Source organism: Diadema antillarum, unplaced genomic scaffold, assembly GCF_040938485.1.
Source record: "Diadema antillarum isolate AM-2024a unplaced genomic scaffold, OU_Dant_1.0 seq00000937_RagTag, whole genome shotgun sequence".
Lineage (NCBI taxonomy): Eukaryota > Metazoa > Echinodermata > Echinoidea > Diadematoida > Diadematidae > Diadema > Diadema antillarum.
In genome coordinates, this window is record NW_027271788.1 from 786,919 (window position 1) to 795,465 (window position 8,547).

The window sequence follows — 8,547 nt, forward strand, 5'->3', positions numbered from 1 at the left end:
ACAGTATATAATTTGTCGATCGTTTCACACCGTCATTCCATAATCCATGTAAGGAAAACTTACAATGTTCCTCAATGACTGCGTTGTTGAATGTATCACATTCCGTAATGTATTGTAGTCCCATTATCACGCACACACGCACAAGCACACAGACCGTCAAAATTACTTTATAATGGTTCCCCCCATGTTTCGACCCACCGTACGCCACTTTTACATATATATATATAATATATATATATATATATATATATATATATATATATATATATATATATATAATAAATGTGTGTGTGTGTGTGTGTGTGTGTGTGTATGCATGTGTATATTGTGTAACATATGCATGGTCTAATCTTGAGCCCCCTCCAATGTTTGCCCCCCCCCCCCCCAATCCAAAACTGCTTCCGGCGCGCCTGTTGGAACACTTCCTTAGTGAAACACTCTTTTCCATCGGTATGATTACTTCTTCTTCTTCTTCTTTTTTGTCACTATAATTATGTACATTGTTTCTTTTATTTTTGTTAATATAGTTGGTGCATATACTTCATAGTGTTTAACGAACTGTCCTTATCAGATGAATGAAAGTCAATCTGTTAACATGTACCGGTTTGGATCATTTTTTTAAGGAATTGGTAAAACTATTGAATTGAATATTGACGGTAATCGAAAGCTCTCCAAAATGAGCAAGGCCCAAATTTCCAGTGATAAATCTGAAATATGTCTAAGATAAATCCTCTGATAGTTATATTCAGACTCATTTCAGTTCGTTGGTTTCTATTTTCCTTTGTGTCTCATGTAAAGGAAGCGATAATGTTGTCGACGAGTCTCTTACTTCGGGTCTTGACTACCGTATCAATCGTTTTACACATTACAACGTTCGTAGTGAGCTGACGTTTACTCCAACGGCAGCTGACAATGAGGGCGTACTTCAGTGTCGTCTCATCGCCAGTGAACGGTCCCTAACCCTGGAAGTTCAACGTGAGTATGTACAGTTTTAGTCACGGTCAGTATCAGGGAGGCATTTCATGAAGGATATCTAAAAAGTCAATCATATCCGACAAGTTTTGAGAAATTATTTAGTCTGATTGGCTGATTTCTCTGAACTTGTCGGATATAATTGACTTGTCGGACATTTTTCCGACAAGTTCCTTCATGAAACGCCCCCAGGTCTATCGGGACCTGCTTGTAAGGCAAAAGGATGTCATGCTTCTGTGTACGGTCCTATTCAAATATTGTAGAAGGCTATTCTGGTTGATATGCAGACACAAGATGATGACGTCTCGAGATAAAATTCATGAGAAGATAAGATATGCACTTATTGATAGTAACCTTGATCCTTTTGCTATAAAAATAGAGAAGAGAAATATCCACGGATATTTCTGATAATAAACTCAAACAAAAATTGTGTGACAAGTACGATCCTTGGGAATATTAAGTATCATACTTAATACATAGCACCCCCAGTGCCCCAAAATAATATTGCCTGGTCGTTAGCTGATAAGAAAACTTTGGAATATATGTGTCATTCCTATGCCTGGTTAAGCATTATTATTTTACTCTCATTCCCCGTTTGAAAACATTATGTACACTTGCCTGTAACATTATAGTTGAGTTGAGTTGAGTTGAGTTGAGTTGAGTTTATTAACAATATACATGTGAATATGATAACATGATAACATGAAATTCCACAGTGTAAGATACAATAACATGAAATTTTTTATGAGAATACGATGATTTTGTACAAGGTTCTTACAGCTTTGCAAGCATATATTTTACATACTTATATCTACCTTAGATGAGAATACATGTGTTATAATAGATTTAGTTTTGCTGTGATACATTTATCACTGAAAAAGGCAAAGAGAATGAATAAGTATGTAATGTAGACATATATGCATAGACAGAGGTTATGAAAAAAGTAATAGAAAAAAAATAATAGAAAAACAGAAGATAATGTTAAAGGGAGAACCAAAAGTTAGCACAAGTGCTAGTCGGGAATGGTTCTCCCATTATACATGTATATTTAAGCTGCTTATTGCAAGGTCTACTCTTTTAAAGTAACTATACTATAGAAGTACATTAAACTGAACACTGAAATTTCTTTTCATCACTAAACTTCTTTTAACAAGTGATTTTTTAGGTTTCTTCGAAATGAAGATCTTGTTCTTTCCTCTTGAACATTGGGCAAACTATTCCAAAACTTTGATCCGACAAAAGATATAGAAAATGTACCATGTGTCGTTTTACATTTCGGGAGTCTAAGCATGGAATGATCTTTGCCTCTAGTCCTGTATGCATGATTCATTGGCTCATAATATTGTGTTACAGAATGTGGTAAATGTCCCGTGTGTAGATCATATACAAAGGTTGACACTGCAAGCTTATGCAGGTCAAAAACATCTAACACTCCTAGGCTGGTGAATAATGGCCTAGAACCTGTTCTTAAGGGGGAAAATGTAATTGCTCTCACGGCCATTTTTTGCGCTAAAAATATAGTAAGTCCTACTTTTTTTTAACATGTCATTTATTTTGTTGATGTTTCTGGATGATTGGTGAATAATTATGGCAATGAGTTATTAATCTGTCATCTTATCCTTGTCATGTGACAGACGCTCCAGCAGACAATATCATCTTGATCAAGATTGTTGACAACGAGGACGGGCAAGAAACTAATGGCCTCAGGATCACGTGTCACGTCGACCCACGTGACCAGCCATTTCCACCAATAGAAACTTACAAGATTGCAGTGAATGACGTCATCGAGTCAGCTTCAAACTCCCCTTCCTTGATCCTTGAGTCCATTCCGAGTGAATGCGTTGAAATCTCCTGCACTGGTATCAACGACATCGGAATGACGAACACAACAAAGACTTACTGTCCAAGAAGCGACGGTGAGACGATAACATTTTTCCATAGTGTTAAAGTCCATTTGAGTTCATGCACACATTCTCTCACCAAATCTACATAATAACCACTTTCTCTTACGTATTGTTAATTTACTAGACAGATTTTTTTTTTGAAGATTTATCCATCTTTATCATCTACATACACCAGTTCTGTTTTAATAATGATAAGGGTAGCACCTTTATCGTTGATTCTTCCAAGTTGATTAAGGAGACACATTAGTACATGTTGCCTTGTGAAATTAAAAAAAAAGAATGAACAATAATTCAGGTCGTGGCACTTTGAATAGATTCATTTTTCTTTTGACATCGTTATTTTGTATTTACCCTAAACCTTTCGATCAATTAGCTTAAATGTCAATCGACCTAATAGCGGTAATGCAAGAGAGTTATTTTTTTTTCCCCTTAGTGCTGGAAGGTAGCTTGAATTTACAATTGTTTGAAATCGTGAATAATATTTCTACTGCTCATAAGTTTTAATAGGGCGGGTATTCTCTTTAGATGCATTGCACCACTTCCCAATATTTGTATTTCTAAATTTGTCAAGTACCGCCATTAATCATAACTCAAAGAAATAAACAAACAAGCAACAAAAAACTTTTTTTCTCTCATTTTTGTATGTCTAGTTCAAGCACCTCCAGCGAGTAACATCCTCTCCATCGAGACCCAGGAGATCAATGGAGAAGGAAGCCAGGTCATTCTCTTTATCACGTGTCATATTAGTCCCGAGGACCAGCCCTCCCCACACCTTCACACATACACCATCGGAGTCGACAACACCACTCTCTCCTCGTCCAGCAGTACCTCGGCTCTCTTCAGACCACGCCCACACAACAGGTGCATCAATGTCACGTGCTCGGGGACGAACGGGATTGGTTGGACCTACACCAGTCTAGAGTACTGCTCGACTTTCGGCTCGGAGAAAGGTTGATATACTTTTGATATATTGATTTTATTTACCACAAGGCTGTGATGTAGAAAGCGAAAGAACAGAAAAAGAAAGAAAAACAAACAAGTAAACAATCAAGCAAAAAAACAAACAAACAAACAAACAAAGAAAAAAAACAACAACAACGTAAGATTTTAATGTGAGATTCCAAGTAACGGCTCGGTGAAAGGTTAATGTTCTTCTGATACGATTTTATTCACCAAAGGAATATGATGTAGAAAGCAAAACAGAAAAAAAAAAATCACGAACAAACAAAATAACAAACAATCAAATAAACCAAACAAAGAAACAAAAAATAAACCCGCAGAACTGGAAGGTTACACGTAGCGAGGTTGGCGGAGACAATTTTCTCCAGCGTTTTGATGCAAATCAATTTCAGTTCATATACTTATTTTTTTTTCTTTTTTTTTCTAGTCGCAAATTTGTTCACGTGAACAAACACAATACTGCCGTAGTAGAGTAAGATTTGTTTGTTGGTTTGTTTGTTTTTCTTTTTGTTTAACAAAATAGTAAAGTTTTAATGTTAACATTCATTTTTAAATGAGTTTTAAAGTGTTAATTAGGTGTTTTGTCGTGTTTTGTTTTTTGATAGACAGCGCAAAATTTTACAAGCTTATTTGTCGAGATTGCGCAATGTCATCCAAACTCAACAGTGTCTGGTTTAAAATCTTCCTGTGATTACCGAGGATTGGAGGGGGATGTTTCTCATAAGGAATACTATCGTTGATTTCTTGACAAAAGCAAACAAACAAAACAGCAATAAAATAAGCAACATTACATATTATTACAGAGTTAGGTTTTTATTTTGAACCAAATATAGATCTACCCGCTTGAATTCACTATTATATTTAAGCCTTGTCTACTCGTTCTACTCGAACACTTACGACTGATCCTAGATGTTTTCGTCTGGAGTGTATTCTCTTGAGATGAGATAATCTTATCTTAGACCATTTTCCTATTAGTTTATTTATCAATAAATCAAATCGTATGGTGGTACCAAACGATGTGGCAACGCTTTAGGAATAACTGCCAAAAGAGAAAAGCTTGTGCAAGAACAATGACTAAGAGAACAATATGATTTATGGGGGCTCTTTAATTATCAATGACGGACATCCACTTCTGTGTGTGTTGGTTAATTCAAAATGAATGCAAATCTATTAAAAAATTAATTAGTAGTCGGTTTGGAGTTAAGGACTCTCATCTTCACGTTGCAAGATTAGTAAACTTATTCCCCCTCCCCAGAAAAAAAACAAACAAACAAACAAAAAACAATCAATCTCTTCTTTGCCTCTCACTGAATCTAATAAGGAAAAGTCCAAGATATTGAATGTGTTGATAACGAATATTCAAGAAGTCATTCTACTCAGATCTTAAAGCCAGTAACAAACTATAATGATGATTATGAAGGACCAACGCTTTTACATTTTCATTTACCATTCTTCTGAAGTTGTTTACTTGTTAAATTCTGATCCTTCGAATTTTGAGTAGGGGGTCTTAATATTGTTTATCAACGATATTCAGGATTTGAGAAGAATGGGAAGTACCTGACACAGTCTCCCAACCCCCACCCCCTCAAAAAAAAATGATTGTTTTTTATGTTGTTGTTGTTGTTTTTTTTTTCAATCTTAGGTCACGCGCCTCCAGCGAGTGATATCCTCTCCATCGAGACCCAGGAGATCAATGGAGAAGGAAGCCAGGTCATTCTCTTTATCACGTGTCATATTAGTCCCGAGGACCAGCCCTCCCCACACCTTCACACATACACCATCGGAGTCGACAACACCACTCTCTCCTCGTCCAGCAGTACCTCGGCTCTCTTCAGACCACGCCCACACAAGAAGTGCATCAATGTCACGTGCTCGGGGACAAACGGGATTGGTTGGACCTACACCAGTCTCGAGTACTGCTTGGAGAGAGGTTAATCTACTTTTGACGCAATGATTTCATTCGCCTCTGGGCTTTGATAGAGCAAGCGCAAAGACCATAAAAAATGTGTAATATGAAATGATACAACCCGTCGATGATAGCTCCAATTTTGTCTAATGTTGGACTTTCACCTGCATGTTAAATAATGTATTTCATCACTGTTCCCGATTATTCAAATCTATATCTTAACATTTTAATGAAATTAATTCAATTTGTTTAAAGAATTGACGTAATTATGTTTCACTCTCATCATATTGAATACATTTTGATTATGTTCTTAAAATGACATTAAATGATGTAGATAAAGTTTATGACAAGACGTGTGTTTAATGATGGTCTGAGCCTTGATCGTTTACCTTCGATTATTCCATTAATTGCTCTTTGTCAAAACATTACGGTCATTACTTTGGTTTGGTCATACAGATCCAATTGCTTGTCTTCATCGAGGAGTTCTTCAGAAGTTGTCGACCACGTACGCCTTGCTTTTAACGGCGTTCTTCATGTCGATGATGACCTATGCGATCGCGGTGATGAAAAGAAAGAAAATTATAATCTTCTGAAGAGGTATACTATCGACTTTTTACTCTTCCTTTTCTACTATATTCTCTTCTCATTTTACCTGTACTTTTTTCTAACTTTTCTTTCTCTTTTTCTACCTTGCCTTCTACACTCCCTTGAAGTGCTTTAAAATCTTGTTACACTTTTACCTCTTTGTCTCAACCTTCTATTTCCCGCTCTTTTCTGGTTTCTTCTATTCATTTTTATTCATCGTTGACATCTTTGTCTATTCTTATTTGGATCTTTGGTGTTTAGCCTTGTTGAAATGTCCCCTATTGCAAATCATAAAATACATGGAAGTAAAAGTAAAGTAGAGCTAAGGGCCGCAGGTTTTGTAATTTGAAAGTTTTATTTAATACTGGCTCGCCGTGTGGATGGAGAAGTGCGTCTCCCATTCTGTACTCAATCTACGTAATCGATTGTTATCATAGTGTACGGAACCAATACCATTTTGAGACAATGACCTTGAAAGTGTTAAACGATTCCCTCAAAAGAATAACGGAGAAAAAAAATGAGCTTTCGACTTCAGTGCAATTTTTGAAACCATTCTATATGGCTTGCTGATAATAATCACAAGTGAAAATAACAACCTATAATCTCCTGAGGTCTTACCTGTATATAATCATCTGAACACTAGAAAAATAAATGTATTTTCCTATTTTCAATAATGTGTCTGTCTTCTGTACCAACATTCAAATTGTTTTTACCTCTCTCTCTTCACTTTTCTTATAGATAGAGAGCATAAACTTGGATCGTGGTCTTAGAGTCATGTTTGCCATTTCGTTCGACAAAGACCATCACCCTCAGTGACGGATGAGACAGTAGACAGTGTAGCTCGTAGAGTCTTAGATCCTTATTTTACTCGAGATCCGCTGTGACTTAAACATTAACAACGGATGGAATACATAAAACCTAATACAAACCCTTGTAGCCACAATGTACAAAGAGGTGGAATCTGTGCAGCAAATTTGACCATTGTGTCTTAAAATAATGTTAAGATGTATTTCTTTGCTTTTGTCTTTTTTTTGTAGACGTGACCTGTAATCAAACAAAGACAATTACCTTTCTTTCCTTCATATCGTTCCTTAATCTCAAACTTCACATATGGAAGTTGTGATGATGGAAATAAATAAACTATTGAATTGAAATTGAATTGAATATCGCATGGGGGAAAATAATACCTTCTCATAAAAAAAGTGAAATTTGAAAGCAATGAAGTTGTCCAGATAATGAACGTAAACAAAATATCTTTCATATTAGAAATATGTATGTGATGCAGACTGCATGTGGACTGAAATAGGTAAGAAAATAGAATTGTTATGTTTGTGAGTGAGGATCCTTAATCTTGCTTATTTTTGTTTTGGTCAGACCTTGTTCTCAGTGCTACAGAAAGTTGAAGAAAAGACGTTTAGTTATTCGCACGAATACAATTACTTGAAACCTTTAAAATATATATTTTATTGACTTCAAAAGAAGGCATTTCTTTGCTTCGTAATCCAATGCATTAGATAAAAGTATGGTAAGCTTAGACCTGAGTGATAAAAGGATTGCACGTTATTTAGTCGTAATGCCGTAGTGTAGGATTGTCATTGACGCATTGCACGCAGTAAAGACGTCTTTTGAAGACTGAAAATCACGTAATTTTAACACTTGTCCGGTTGTATGATTTAAAGTGTGTATTGTAAGTTGTTGTTTTACTTTTATATTATTTCTAGCAAAGAAGAGAAGTCTTGAATCGGAAGCACGTTGGCGACTTTTACCAATTATGAGATTTTTATATTTGTGTAGGCAGGGATACTATAAAAGGCGTCTGTCAGTTGACTTTTTGATCAAAGAATAGAGCTATGGTTTGAGGGAGTTATACGAAAGAGAGAAAGTTACAGAAGTAAGAAAGATGGAAACGCTTGTGTGTTTATATGCATGAAGGTGCTTAATCTATATGTGTGTGTGTGTGTGTGTGTGTGTGTGTGTGTGTGTGCACGTGTGTGAGTCTGAAACCGTAGGATTTTGTGTATAATGGCAAACTGCAGTTCTTAGGATGTGGGTATCCAATACTATTAGTGTTCAGATTTTGAAGTTTGACGGCCGAAAATGAATTAAAGTTTTGAGGCAGAAGTAGAATAAAGAAGACTCCGCCTGTATATCTGGCCTGGACGATGTAATAAGTGTATACAAAAATCTGGATGCATTTGACCATAGACTTTGTGTTTGTTT

At 35.9% G+C, this 8,547-nt stretch overlaps 1 long non-coding RNA gene across 1 annotated transcript; it reads left to right on the plus strand.

The window, feature by feature from the left end:
* The first annotated feature begins 5,681 nt into the window (after positions 1-5,681).
* Positions 5,682-8,221, plus strand: LOC139741602 (uncharacterized). The gene is made up of 3 exons (XR_011711632.1): positions 5,682-5,766; positions 6,199-6,339; positions 7,066-8,221. It is a non-coding gene; the product is annotated as an uncharacterized lncRNA (long non-coding RNA).
* Positions 8,222-8,547: the final 326 nt, after the last annotated feature.